This window comes from Ostrinia nubilalis, chromosome 12, assembly GCF_963855985.1.
Source record: "Ostrinia nubilalis chromosome 12, ilOstNubi1.1, whole genome shotgun sequence".
NCBI lineage: Eukaryota > Metazoa > Arthropoda > Insecta > Lepidoptera > Crambidae > Ostrinia > Ostrinia nubilalis.
In genome coordinates, this window is record NC_087099.1 from 10696168 (window position 1) to 10711189 (window position 15022).

A 15022-nucleotide genomic window follows, 5' to 3' on the forward strand; every position below is an offset into this window, starting at 1 on the left:
GGTTGGTGTGGACTAAAAAAGTTACATAAACAAGAAAGTTTCAGTCTCGTATGAAAAAACATTATGTACTCGTAGGTTACATACTCGTACATTAAATTGTAGCAATTTTACGGAACAATATTATTCTGTTTTTTTTATAAAAGCAAAAACTTGACAGAGCATCGAGTACCTACAGTTTTAAATACTTCATCATCATTAGCATTTCAGCCACAGGACGTCCACTGCTGAACATAGGCCTCCCCCAATGACTTCCACATCGCTCGGTTGGTAGCGGCCTGCATCCAAAATACTTAGCAATTATTATCAGTACCAAAACAGGAACTTGCTACATAATATACCGACAGCTTACATTACATTGTAACTAACTATACATAGCCGTATTAACCGCTTTTATTCTCACAAATCTGATATCCCGAGGCCAAAACGGTGACCTTACCATTCCACGTCCGAACAATGTTGCGGTCTCTTTCTACCGACATTGTCCATAGAGTTCACGGTGGTATTCAATAAAACCATAGTGTCGACAATGCTATCGCGATGCGCCTGATAGCGTCCGCGCTATCTGTTAGATAGCATTGTAGAGCCAATGTAGAGTCAGCTTGTCAAAGCAATCTCTATCTTTGTTTGCGTTTGAATGATCTCGTTAACAGTACAATGATATAGGATGACAATACGCACTGTAGGTACGAGGATTTTTATTAATGGAGGCTCATACCTTTAAATGCCTCAATTGAAAAAGTAACCCTTTCTTAGACAAGCAGGAAGGCGCTGGATGCAGGCCGCTACCAACCGGTCAATGTGGAAGTCATTGGGGGAGGTTTATGTTCAGCAGTGGACGTCCTACGGCTGCAATGATGACGATGATGATGATGAAGTCTTTCTATATTTTATTTCTATCTACTGTAAGTATTTGAAATTAATTTAAGTACTCACTTATACACTTGTTAACTTTTGCAAGCATCATAAAGCATGACATTTTCCATTACATTATCTAAAAGCCTTTTAATACTTACTTGTATCAACTCTCATTCTACCTCTCTCTAATTGAGACCTAACATGCCTGAAAAAGTTTTTCTCCCAAACTCACTCGTACCTTATGTACCTACATCTAAAGCTCTAATTCGGCAGAACCGTGTAACTGAAGTTCTCACTAATACGGCTAGCCATAAATCAGTTCGCCATTTTTGTTTTCAACGCACCGATAACTCTTTTGTCATAGGGTGATGTAGGAGAGGGGCCGATGGAGTTATTTATATTGTCGTATTTTCCTTGGCCAAAGAAAATTTCCTTTCTGTTTGCTTCATGGGTCAGTGATCAGATTCGTTCGGTGCTGCCGCTGCGCGCGCCAGATGAGGATAGAGGTAAATGAATATCCTGTAAATAAGAGGGATTAATTTTTACAAAAGCTTCGATGTCAGTGTCAGCTGGTTTTTTTATTTTTAAGTCCTTGCACTGTTAACGTTAAATCTCGATAAAAAAAAATTGGCAAACTACATCATCAGACAAAAAACCCATAAGAAAATGCCAACGGGGTCGAGTCTTCAGTCTAATAAATACCTACAAGAAAACAGATTAATCCTAGTACTAATTTAAACTTTTGAGAGATTTTTTATCACATTTTTTATCCTGAAAACACTGAAAAATACTATAATAAACATGAAAATAATCATTTGAAAAATAAAATAAACCAGTTATAATTAATTAATAAGTAGCTAACTCTACTTGAAGTGCTTTTTTCTAGGAATAATCAGCAAGCACACTTGAAAAAAAAATCCATGAACACTAATTTCCAATCGGCTAATTCCCACATTTTCAACCACCGTTTTCCCTTTTCGCCCGTCTCCGCCACATCCCAAGCACCCTACTGTTCGCGAGCTTGCTTGTGGCGCCCCGCGCGGGAAATAATTGTTTATTTTTGACAGCGCACTTACGCCGCTGTGCACTAACGACTAGTGCGGAGAGGAGTGGTCAGCGGTCACCCTAAGTGATTATTTAGATTCATTAGGATCAGGAACTCGTAATTAAACCATTGGGGAACTGTAAAGAAATAATTGCATTGGATGCATTTGCAGCTTCTATTGTTACAACGCCGCTACTAGTGTGAAAAAAATCTTACTCTATGTAGTAGTCCCAAGAAGTAACAACGATCTGCTTGCGAAGTGTGGAAAATCTCCCTAAAAACTTTTTATAATGTAGGAATCAAGTAGGGAAAAATATTTTTTGGGAAATGTTACCAACCATAATTTCAAATTGCTTGGATTTCTAATCGACTTGTAATTATAACCACAAATTATATGATTTTAATTATATTTGTTTATATGTATACTCCCAAATAAAGTCATACATAAATAACCGCACATAACGGAAAACGGGGCATAGACAACGACACAATAGCAAATGTCGGGGCTCACTCGCGAGCATTGTAGCGTGGCGCGGGAGGCGTTACGAATCAATGGAGGGAATTATCGGCGCTAGGCACTCCGTAGAGTAGCCTTAGGTAGTAAAAAAAAAATTTTATACGGCATTACAAAAAACGAAGAATTAGATCACGGGAATAAATTAGCTGGCAAAAAGTGACAGGGAAATAATTGGAGCAGTGACGTCAATCACTCAGACTTGGGAGGAATGAGTAGAGCGGCCACATGATGCTATGTTACGCGGACTGAACGTTTTATTATAGTGAATATTTAACAGCCTTGAATGATATTTTTTTATATTAAAAGGGGTTTAATTGTGTCAATTTTGTGTTTACCTCGTTTATGACTGTACTTGAGAAAGTACACCACTCCACCAAGGACGAATAATTCTTTCTGCTAATATCACTTTGCTACTTTTATCTAGTCATCACCCTTTGGTCGAGTTTGTTAGTAGCTTAAAATTTTATTGTTTAACAGTAAAAAATATTTTTATAAATCTTGTTGGACCTAGGTCTATACTTATAGCTCGTACAGGAATATAAAGTTATTATAAATATGTTTATCTATACTTATAATAAATCTGTAGAGAGGTCAATTCTGTACATGAAATATATTTTCAAAATAACTATCAGGGGGTGATTAGTGATCGATACTGATGCCAAAAATGCAATCAGTAAAATTTTTGTCTGTCTGTCTGTCCGTCTGTCTGTCTGTCTGTCTGTCTGTATGTTCCTTATAGAAACAAAAACTACTTGACGGATTTTAACGAAACTTGGTACAATTATTCTTCATACTCCTGGGCAGGTTATAGTATACTTAGGAATTCCCACGGGAACGGGAATTAGCGGGAAAATCCTTTTGTATGAAAAATCTAAACCGCTTAAATTAGACGCTTGAAATTTGGCATGCAGGTACCTTAGTAAACGTAAAGCTTAGTTGCAACAGGATATTGCAAAATTCCCACTGGAACGGGAGTTAGCGGGAAAAAAAATTTGTATGAAAAAATCTAAACCGCGTAAGATAGATGAAGGGGGTAAAACGGGATCCACGCGTACGAAGTCGCGGGCGGCCGCTAGTTGTAGAATAAAAGTTTATTTTTTCTAAATATGTAACTTGGATCATCGCCTATCAGTTAATAGATATTCATCACAAGATAGCCACCGGCCTACGAAAATAAAAACTTTTCATCATCATCATCATCTCAGCCATAGGACGTCTACTGCTGAACATAGGCCTCCTCCAATGCTTTCCATGTTGCCCGATTGGTAGCGGCCTGCGTCCAGCGCCTTCCTGAGTTCCTGCTACCTTTATGATGTCGTCGGTCCACCTTGTGGGTGGAAAACTTTTATTATTACAATAATTATTATTATACTAATAAACTACTAAAGGCTACTCCATGCCACCCATGTCTCAGATTAGTTCATCCCACGCAGCGTATCGGTTGAAGAGGTAAATGAAATGCTATCCGGAGGGGAAAGTTAAATTACTGAATTTGAGGGTCAAAGATATAATTCTTTCGTAGACACACACGACACGCCCGTCTACATGCGATTGATTTAATATTCATGCCTTTTTGACGCTTGTGACGTTGAAACAACAATGACAGAGTCACAACATAAGAATTTTTCCTAATTGTATGCACTGTAGCTCGTAGTATGATTGTAATAACTGCTGAATGTATGTAAAATGTAGATCGATTTTTTAGATATTCGTAACTTTTTTAAAGTCAAATGTAAAGGCTCAAAAATATCCAATAACGTCATTATTTATGAATACTCAATTTATAAACTTTGTAGTTTTTTACATCTCTACCTGTATTTATTTCGCTGCATAAAATATACTTCATTGAACTTTAAAACCTTCGCTCGAGGGTCTGAAATATGTATTTTATATTGCAAAGAAACATTATTATTGCACAATGCACATCCCCGGAGACCTGAACAAATTTCCGGGATAAAAAGAAACGCATCAAATTGAGAACTAGAATATCACTCTACGGGTAGACGAATTTTCTAGATAGATTCTTTTCTAGATAGTTGAGTTACCAAAACACCTATTCGCAAACAAAATTATCATACGATTTTAGTAATGAGATATAATGAAATAAGATTTTGCAAGGATATTTTAATTGTTGATCCAAAATCCACATAGAAAGATAAATGATAGCTCATTAATAAATTAAGCAAAAAGAAGCTTTGCGAAAATCGCCTAAGCTTCATTTTCATTTAACTTGCGATGTTTCGGGGTTTTCCGCACATAAGTGACCGATGCAGAATTTATGGGAAAGGAGCTTAGCAAAGCCCATGGGGGTTCCCCGTTCTATTTCTAAATTGTTCTGCACCCATTTTTGCTTAGAACAGAGGGTGAAGTTCGCATTTTTCGTGTCACTGTAATTTCTTTAAGTATTTTAAACTTCCATATTGATCTCCTCGGATCATTACGTAATTGGAAGCAATAAAACAAATGACGAGACATTTAAAAAGGAACTCCCTAGTTCCATGATGAATGGATCACATTACAACAATATACCTCTGAATTAGGGTAGGGTCGTACTAATGACCCCGTTTACCGTTATCTATGGTAATCGCTACCACGCGGCCTACCGAAAACGCCGGCAAATTTAAAATTCGAATGTCATAATCAAACTTCTGGAGGACGGCTAGTAAAAAAAGAAAAAAGTGGAAAGTTTTTCATAGCGTTTCCTTATTCAATTTTTTACATTGTGTTGTATTGAATAAGGTTGGGTTTTGTTAGCTGCCAGTTACATAGGGAACATCTGCCTATGGAAGCGGCTCACGCGCATTTGAAATTTTGAAAAAAGAATCGACCGCCGTCGCCAGCGCAACAGATGCGACATGTCGGATTCCTACAAGCAGATGTTTATTAAATACCCCCATGGATTATACTCGAGGATGCTTTGTTTTTGTGCGACTCGTATATTGAACAATATCGCGCCTAAGTGGTTTGACCCTTTGATATGCGGGCAAGATAACTTGATAATTGGTTTCGCTGTCTTTCGTTATTATAGATCGCGATCGTGTAATTGCCAATAATTGTGCTTTCTTTTTTTGCTCTGCGACTGGTGTTCTTGTGACTTCAAACGAAACTGTAGCAAAACCATAGCTAAGTTAAAAGCGTTGACCTATTTCAATCTCGTTTATGTACCTCTATTTTTGATAGTCGTTACGCACCATTATCGAATTAAGCCCAAGCTTTTAAAGTATTTATTGTACCTACCTTAAAATTGTAGAAAACGAACTTTAACGATCTCAAAACGTTAGTCCCGTGGCGAAGGCGAAATTTCACGGTCAATTTTTGTAATGATTCGAGGAAGTTGGCACTGGTTTAATCTAAACCGCTTTTAACGGCCTATGGACACGCAATTCCCTAGAATTCCTTGCTCTTAAATATCCATTACTTAAATATTTTATGTAATACGTAATGGATCTTATTAGATGAAAGCTATTTCGTAAACGAATTTCGTAAAACGCGCAATTTGGAAAAATAATGATTAGCTGAATCATCTTATTTTTTTTGTAGTCCTATAATTTAAATTTCGAATTGTTTATTCCATTTTCAAATTCAATATGTGAGCTTCTATTTTCAATTTTCGGCCAGTTACGTTTCCGTGGCGAGGGCGAAATTTCACGGGCAATTTTTGTAATGATTCGTGGAAGTTGGCACTAGTTTAATATAAACCGCTTGTAACTGCCGAGCGGCATGCGAGCGGACAAATTAGATAGGTTTGTTGAATGCGGAAACGTTACAAAAGTTTGGTTACAGTTAATATTTGTGATTGCAATGTTCCTTTGGCCTTATTGTAAAATAATATTTCCTTTTAAACAAGGAACTAATTTACTGTTGGATATTTTAGTCGTGTTTTAGTCTCATTCAGTTGGTACTAAAATGTCAGTAGAGTTAAAGAGGAAAATTCTGTGGCAATAGTAACAATAGTGGGTATCACTATGCATACTGTCTAAGGCTGAGTTTCACCACGTTTACTAGGCTGGGTTGCACCATCTTACTTTAACTTTAGCAAATGTCAAACATCTGTCAAACTCTAACAAAAAACACCGTTTATGGTTAAAGTTAAGGTTAACGTAAGGTGGTGCAACTCAGCCTTTAACCATAACTACATATAACGATAACCGGTGCTTTTTATTATGGAATTTGACAGATTTTAACGTTTCTTAAAGTTAAAGTCAGGTGGTGCAACCCATTCTTAGTAGTGTGATTCTATTTTCTTTGCCTTCCGTCACCGTTGAAGTAATAACCGTAATACATATTCAAAGTACCAAACAAAATCTCTTTGCATGCCGAAGGCGACAGAAATAAAATTATTATGCTACATTTATATCTATTCTCTTGCATGCAGTGATGCAATTCATTAGGAAAGCAACGCAAGTTCTATCTACGCTTACAATTTGAATATTACAATGTTGCGAAGCAAGCACCAAGATAGTTCTTTCCACGTCGCCTGATTCTTATCGACATACTTTTAGGGCGTGTGACGTCATCATATGGTAGACCTGGTACAGTCGACAGCATAGAATATACATTCTATCGCAAAATAGCACTTAATATAACTACTTAAAATGCTTTTGTATTAGTTTGATGTGCTGTCATCCGTACAATAGCGGCCGTGGGCAATTCCGGCCGCGCCCGTTTGGATACAAAATTAATGTAGGGTACGTTTTCACTATAATTACGAATCGATTCGTCGACGCCCGAATATTCTCCTCAATTAGGTATGGTCTAGTGTTGGGACTTTTTTGGTTGGTTATGATTATTATGTTTTTTGTCTACTACCGAGCGCGTGGTCTGCATCTCACCTGATGGATCACCTCATTGAAGTTGTGTCGAGTTACCAGGTAGGAAGAAATTATTATTATTCCTTCACTTTTATTATCCTTATTAGAGAAATAATATTGTTTTACTTTTTCACCCCTATAAATATAATTAATTACTTGAAAGTGTAAAGTAAGTATAAATCTATTTTTAAATGAAAAAAATTCAAGGTTTTATTTCTAAATAAAAAAATTGAAATATAATATTTGTAAAGTATCAATAAGTCATTGTTAAGCTCATAACAACACCTTTAACAAAGCCCAGGAGCGCAAAAAGACGTTCGATTTCTAATCCCATTATCCGCGCTTCTTTTGTTTTCATTGTCGCGTCACAGCGTCCTTGACAGGAGCCGAAAAGTGCGATGCACAAAGATACGAGAGCGAAAGTACGTGTGATTGCGAGGGTACCTGTTGCGGGCTATTTACGAGCGCAAACAAACGCTTTATCTCGCTCCTCCACATAATGCGACCGTAAACGTCATTCCCGACACCCATTCAACGTTTACGAGCGGATTGCATAACGTTCTTTGTTTATAAACACGAGTCAAGGTCTACGCACCTTCGATTGTCGTTGAGATGCGTAAAGAATGCAACTTTGAGTGACAGATTTCTCTTTTTTTTTTGGGGGTTTTACTTCGATTTGAGTTTGACTTATTTTTGCTTTCAGAGCAAAACTATTTTTCCAAAATAACATAAATTAAGCCTTCATAATTAACAAAATAGAGAAAGACCAGAGAAAATCGTGATAGAGCCTTCCTTAATTGATCAGTATTTGAATTTTATGCATTAATTTTATATCAATGCAAAAAGAAAATAAAAATAAAAGTAGAATGCGTCCTCGTGATCAAGGCACGTGATACCGTCATAAACGTCCTTTTGACAGATTTTACGACCTTTTTGCATAACATCTGTATACAAACAAGGCTCAGGGTCCTTTGCACCTTCGAATGTCGTTAACGTCAAAAGGTGCGTACCAAATGGACTAGCTTCACGTTTTCTGATTTACGATTCTCAGTTGTCATGACGTCATTAGCCGTCATTTGTTTTTTTATATCACAGTGAAGTGCTACATAAAGTATTTGAATGATTTAGATTTGATAGAGTCGTACATCTTACTAAATAATACAAATGATCTTTGATCAAAATAACTAAATATTATTATTATTACGTGTACTAAATTACATTGTCTTAATTTGATTTTATTGAAGTATGTATCTAGTTATCAACCATTCTAAATAATATAAAGTGACACTCAAAGCTTCATAAATTTCATGTAGAGTTTCTTATTTCTCAATTTATTCCACTTCATTTAAAGTCACTTCATGCCAAAACACCCATCATTAGTACTTCATTAGGACGAAATTATGGACATTATTTGACATACTTTAAGTGTCGTCTCATTATGAAAATTGATAACCACTTCACGTATGTTTTATGTCGTTTAGTGGGGCAATGAAGTCGTTAACTTGATTGCTTGTGAATGACGATAATCGCGTCTTAGTTCACGACCACCGATCCTGTCAGTTTACGAGTGTTTGACGTTTACGGCCCAGTTAATGACTCAATGAGTTATGGAAGAGTAAGGCCTGGTTTCCACCAAGGTAGAGCGGTGTGGAGCGGAGCAGAGTTTTTTATTAATATTATTTGCACACTCGGCTCCGCTTTGGTGAAAATGGATCAAGCGGAGAACAACGGAGAAGTGTCGGGCGCGCTTGTTTTTCTATACGGCGACGGCGCGGCGCGTTGCGGAGAAGAGCAGAGCAGTGCGGAGACGTGAGGAGCGGTGCGGTTTTTCATAGATAGCAATAGACTAACAGCTTCTTCTTCTTTTCGTGTCGACAACAAACCTACACAGTGTCAGCCCAAAACTCCGCCACAAGAGTGGCGTTGTCAGTAGCACTCATCAAATCCTCCTGAGTGCAGTTGCTTGGGCACTCAGGGCATGACATCAGGTGCTTCATCGACTGGGGAACAAAACCGCACCTGCACTCCATGTTTAAGCCATCTAAGAATCCCCACCTGACCAGATTGTCCTTACTACGGCCAACCTGCGTCCGAAGTCTATTTAAAGACTTCCAGACTGACAGCTAACAGCTACGCACAGCTCACACATCTCCTCTCGTCTCCGCACCGCTCTGCTCTTCTCCGCTCCGCTCTTGAAATATCCTGCCAGCTTCACCGCACATCTCTCGTCTCCGCACCGCTCCGCTTTGGTGGAATCCAGGCCTTATGGAAGAGTAAAAGTTGGTAGTCTGTGTATTCTGAGATTGTCAACTCGGTGTCAATATAAGTTAGTGGGTACGACTCTATAAAATGTTGGAGGAATTCGAAAGTGATATTGCGTTGAATTTCCGCTCATGAGCAATCATAATAAATATTATAGCTTCTTAATTAGGCGAGAAATATTTAAATTATGATGGGATTGGTCAATATTGTCGGTGTGATCTCTCTGGTAGCTAATTAAAAATCAGCTATACTTTGATTAAAAGTATTACAATACTTTGTCAATAACTACAGTTTTTAACATACATAATTATTAGAAACTCATCATATTAAAACAGTCAATAAAGCTTTTAGCTTTAATTTATTTTTGAGCGCCCTGTAAAATTATATGATATTATTGTGAACACAAAAAAATGCCGTGTTAACTTACATAATTAATTATTTTCATTTCTTTTTATCTTTTAAACATTGCACTTGAAACAATAACTGGTGAATTAAAACCACACTTAAATTGCATTGTAAATAAAAGCTCTATGATGATTATCTAAATCCTAGTGCCCAATATTGTGTCGCCATAGACATTGTACGTCGTCACAAAATTCAAAATGTCGGCGAGCTTGCAGTGATGGGGTGACGGTGACACACGCCGTTATTATTAGTTTTTTGCCCCCACCCCGGGTGGTGGGGCGGCGGCCATGGCGCGCATTAGGCGCGTTTTTGTCCGTTTTTTGTCCGACCAGGATATGCCGTTCGGGTTTTGCCGCGCGATCGGATATTCTTGATTCGGATTTCGTAGGTTTCGCGCGGTTTTTCGTTGATGGAGGTGCCGTGAGATTTTTGTCTTGTTTTGTCACGATAGATGAAACGTGTGCAATTTTGAAACTTTGTATTTTAGGTAAAACTAATTTATGAGTGTTATTGCTCGCAAAATTTTGTACAATTATTAATTTTAGCAAAAAAACGAAACAAACAAAATTATCTTTTAAGTTTTTTCCCCATTAAAATGCTTTCTAATTGGATGGTACACCATATTCAAGCGATATTCGTATAATATTACCATACTCGGATCTCTACTCATCTTGAATCTACTTTGAAGGTCTATTTCAAAGTTACTCAAGTATGAAACTCAAAAATCGCGTATCTACATTTAAGTACGTGATCAAATAACATCACCAATCACAAGCCAGAAACCGTGCTTGAGTTTGACTAGAGTCTTGAGTGACATTTTGTAATAAATAAATAAAAATCCTTGGACATTTTATACTACGTCCCTAATCCCAAAACTAAGCAAATCTTATACTATGGGTGGGTACTACATAACGGGTATGAACATACTTAGGTAAATACTTTTTTTTTTGTAAATGTGACCCAAAACTTTTTACATTGTGCTAGTTACGAAACTACATTCCCCGTGGCGTATCATTGCCTGATCGGGTAATTATAACGCGGCCGCTAGCGCGGTCACGACGCGCTCTATCGGAGCAGTTCGCACGTGTGTAGATGCATAGATACCGCCGGAATCTGATCATCGCTTGAGAGTTGAGAGTAAGGACGGGGTGTAGCGAGCGCAGATATTGCACTGTTTGAGCAGACTATATTGGAAGGTTTATGAATACTACACTATATTAACGTCACTACTACACTATATTTACACATGATACTTTAAAGAAATAATAGACTTATCTAATCCTAAAAATAATATAATCATTTTTGCCAATCTATAAGTTTTATAATAACATTTTCAAGAAAATACACCAATCCCCGTATTTCAATAAAAAAAATATAATTGGTTAATAAAATGCTGTTTTTCAGGTTAGCAAAAGGAAACAGGTAAAATTTACGACGCCTCTATTTAAAGGATCGCCAATTTGTGGCTTGCAATTATTGAATTACTAGCTTTTGCCCGCGGCTTCACTCGCGTGAAATTTTGTTTGTCACAGATCATCATAAATTATAACCTATATGTTAATCTGGGTTATAAACAAAATACTGTAAAGTTTCAACAAAATCCGTTCAGTAGTTTTTGTGTGAAAGAGTAACAAACGTCCACACAAACTTTCGCATTTATAATATTAGTAGGATTCTTAGCGATTTTTAATTTTTATTGAAAAAAGAAAAGTAACTTCTCCTACTCACAAATATTAATAGCAATACTTATGCCTAACTTATTACGTACTTGGCTTCAAAGACCATAAATTAAACCGTGTGTCCCAGCTCTCGGTGTGCCCGTAGCAGTCTCAGGCCGTGAGCGAACCGGCTGATAATCCTCGATGTAAACACGCGAAACACGATCGCCACCCGGAGACCGCCCGCCACCAGCACCCAGACCTTAAAGTATACAATATTAGTTACTAACAACCTCTAAGCTTTACCGTTATAGTTACATGTGCATAGATTAGGTAAAAGTTGCAAGTTATGTCATTGGTAACTGGGAGGTAATCTGTGATAATAGCCTTAGGGTGACATGAAAATAATTGATAGTCATTATTAAGGCTCTTTTGATTTTATTTCAATGTAATCGATGCACCAAAAAAGGTAGTAGAGTATCCCAACTATTAATATTATAAATGCGAAAGTAACTCTGTCTGTCTGTCTGTCTGTTACGCTTTCCCGCTTAAACCTCGCAACCGATTTTGATGAAATTTGGCATAGAGATAGTTTGAGTCCCGGGAAAGAACATAGGATAGTTTTTATCCCGGTTTTTGAAACAGGGACGCGCGCGATAAAGTTTTTCTGTGACAGACAAAATTCCACGCGGGCGAAGCCGCGGGCGGAAAGCTAGTGTATAATAAATTCTTTCTTAAAACCGAACTCTGTACTGGCCATTACAAATGCACAGCGAAGTCACTACAAATGCAGAAAAAAGTAAGCGAATTCCAGATTCAAAATTTTAATTCGAATTGACAATGCGAAACGTTAAATTAAATTCAAATATCGAAAGAGGAAGTCCGCGCCGCGCCGCCCCCTCGCGTCTCGCGGCAAGATTTATTATATTTGTCCTGCGCTTATTTCATTATTGCCACTCGGATTCCGAACGTGCCTATTAAAATTTGAATTTGGAATAGTTTTGCTTTTCGGCGACCTAGGTGGAATACTTTCTTATCAGTGGCCTGTTCTAGCTTCATTGAATATACAGCCCATTCATTTTAATTTCAACAAAGCTGGACAGTTTATTTAATCTTGTTGACTATTTATTATACTAATTTAGGTAGGTAACAAATATTTTTCTTTATTAGATCAGGTGATAACAATGTAATGTATCTAACCAGAGTTTTTTTTTATTTCAGGTAAATATCCATGGGATCAACGCCGTGCCAAAACTGGTTTGCTATTTTCCTACCCATAAGTTTTCCGCAAAACATAGTGAGTCAATTCCCCCTCAAAATATTTCTGTGGAACAAACAGTTAAGCGAACTGGAGTTAATGGATTGAATGTTTTCAAACAAGAACTTGAGAGGGTTAAAACGTTATGTAAATAGAATGAAAATCGTTTTCTAACTGTAAAAGCGCGCAAAAACTTTTTGATGGGCTCCCAGTGTGATTGCAGTATACGCAAAAATTCAAGAAAAATAATTAAAAAAATGTAAAAATCTTTGATCTCTACAAAAGTCACAATAATTACTCTACATTAGAGGTAAGATTAACTCCAACAACTTTTATCTGAAACTTTCCCATATACAATCACTTATGAATAGAAAGCATTGAATGGATATCTGTCTCGTTCACACTTGGGAATAACCTTATCAATCTAACACGAATCGAACAATAGCGTCGCATGTTTGATTTATACAGTCGCTTAGTAGAAACATTACGGATAATTATAGTAGGATCGGGGAGTTTTAATGCTTTATTATAATTTTCTGAGGTGAAAAACTAAAGTATTTCCAAAAATAATTTTGCCCGTTAAATTTAGTGTAAGTTGGGGCTATAATATAAATTCCAGAACATTTCATATTACTAACCTTGATAGCTATAAAACTGAAATAATATTTTAATCATTAAATTAATTACTTTCTACTTCAGTTGGCTTTTTGTGTGATCATTAAAGTTGCCTAACGACCATTTTAGAGTGACACAACTTTTAATCAAACAAAACCTTCTTATGTCCCCTCTGAGAAATATCGCACGTTCTTTCCAATCTTAATTATTACGTGACATTGCCAGTGCTAACTTTAAACTTGTTGCCAAAAAACAATCCGATTTCAAATTTCGAACTGTCAATTGGAGCGATCGAGACAAATCCCAAGGGTGCTTGCGCGAGCTACACCTCTACAAAGCCGAACAGAAGTAGGAGCTCAGCTTTTCAAGGGTGGTGGTGCTTTCGGCGCGAAAGCGGCTTGGGGGGTGAGGGGGGTGATGGCCGTATTGATTTAGTGCCGTCGTCGACGGAGCTATGTACTGTTATAGGTGAGTATCGCTTGTCGCTTGATGCGCTTTCTTTGTGGCAAACTAGCGGCAAGCGCTGCGGAAGGTGCATTTTTTGCAAATACATGTTTTAGAATATTTATCAAAACACAATATGACATTTTTATTACATAGTTCAATCATAATCACGTAAATTTGGATAGTAAAAATAAAATTCACTGCTTTAAAAATGTTTCAAAACTACCTAGAGGTTTACCTACGAAGATATTGAGTAAAACAAGAACAGGTTATGCTTTACTTTGAAAGGTTGAAATACAAGAAAGTCCATAAATCACCTGTAATCAATTTCAGCTGCAAACTTCTGAGGACAGAAGCAAAAGCGCTTTAGACCGCTGCATCGCTAGACTCCCAGCGACTCCGCCCAGCGAAGATTTAAATGGATATTTAACTTTAGTCTCAAGGAACCTAAAGTCTATCGTACGTACTCGTACTCCGTTCCTTTTTTAAACTCCCGGCTTTTAGCGCGTTTTAAAATACTCCAGATTCCACGAACGCATTTAAAACTTGCAGACTTTTGTTTGTTTCTCGGTCTATCCTCAAGGGTTCGCGATACTTTAAATCCAATGTCGGATTAAATTGAAGCCGTTAAATTTTGAAAATAGAATGTTTAGCTAAACAGCCACGATTGTCTTTTGTTTTAAATTGTCTTCTATCTTCATAAAATAATGTATTAATTCTAATAAAGAGCAATGAACGAGTATTATACATATTAATTATGAAAATCACACCCATGGGAATCAAATTACTTTCGATGTATTACGAGAGTTAATGTACGATTAAGTAACTATTTTTTCAACAAAATAATTTACGATAGCTAGCTTGATTTATTAATGTAACCTAAAACAATAAAATTGCCACACACATAATTGCGGAGTGAAAGGCCAGCCGAGAGAAAATGATCTGAATATTCTAATATGAGAATGTAGTTTTTTAAGTTGCTTTTTATTATAAAAATGTATAGATGCAACTTCATTTGTGAAACAACTTTGCTTTCAAAATGGTGATAGGTTAGTTTACGATACAGAGAATGATATCCTACAATATACCTAAGTCCGAGTGAATATTCAAGTAAACGTTTGGTATAATTATTTTTATTGCTATCAGGATCAA

General features: G+C 36.9%; 1 protein-coding gene across 2 annotated transcripts in view; it reads left to right on the forward strand.

The window, feature by feature from the left end:
- Positions 1-15022, forward strand: part of LOC135076927 (homeotic protein antennapedia-like) — a 211692-nt gene that overhangs the window by 105591 nt on the left and 91079 nt on the right. The gene's annotated exons all lie outside the window — the stretch shown is intronic.